The 698-nt window shown below is 40.5% G+C and overlaps 1 non-coding gene across 1 annotated transcript; it reads right to left on the bottom strand.

Annotated features, from left to right (window-relative positions):
• Positions 1–235: 235 nt before the first annotated feature.
• On the bottom strand, positions 236–308 carry TRNAG-ACC (transfer RNA glycine (anticodon ACC)). The gene has a single exon. It is a non-coding gene; the product is annotated as a tRNA-Gly (tRNA).
• Positions 309–698: the final 390 nt, after the last annotated feature.

The following is a 698-nucleotide window of genomic DNA, read 5'->3' on the forward strand; positions in this document are numbered from 1 at the left end:
AGTTGCCTTCCCAACTAGAAACCAACACTGCTCCCTAGTAAGTGGGTGACGTTCAGCTGAAGAACGAAACTTTCTGTGCTTCAGTTTTCTAAACCTTTTTCTGTTTTTTTTTAAAAAAATTATTTATTTATTTGGCCGCACCGGGTCTTGGTTGCGGCACACGGGATCTTCATTGAGGCATGCAGGATCTTTACTTGCGGCACGTGGGCTCTTAGTTGCGGCATGTGGGATCTACTTCCCTGACCAGGGATCGAACCTGGGCCCACTGCATTGGTAGCGTGGAGTCTTAACCACTGGACCACCAGGGAAGTCCCAAGTTTTCTAAATCTTTGCATCAGTGGGGATAGTACCACATTGTAGAGTTATTATGAAAATTAAATGAGTTAATAAATGTAAAATACTTAAATAGTAGCTGGCAGAAAGTAAATGCTCAATAAAATATTTGGTATTTTGATCATCATCATCATCATCATCATTTTCATTAGTCTCTTTTCTATGCTTATCCTTTAGGGTTTGAGAGGTGACACTTGAGAACCAGTTGGTGTGTCCTGTGTAAAAGATACTTAACAGATTAAACACAGGGAATGATTCTGACCTAGTCTCTGAAGAAGGTTGTTTCTTTATGTGCTGTTTTTATGCATCATCACCATTTTGCATCTTCTCTAAGTGTTTATTGAACACGAGGGTCAGTCGCTGGG

The sequence above is a fragment of the Lipotes vexillifer genome, unplaced genomic scaffold (genome assembly GCF_000442215.2).
Source record: "Lipotes vexillifer unplaced genomic scaffold, Lipotes_vexillifer_v1.1 scaffold342, whole genome shotgun sequence".
NCBI lineage: Eukaryota > Metazoa > Chordata > Mammalia > Artiodactyla > Lipotidae > Lipotes > Lipotes vexillifer.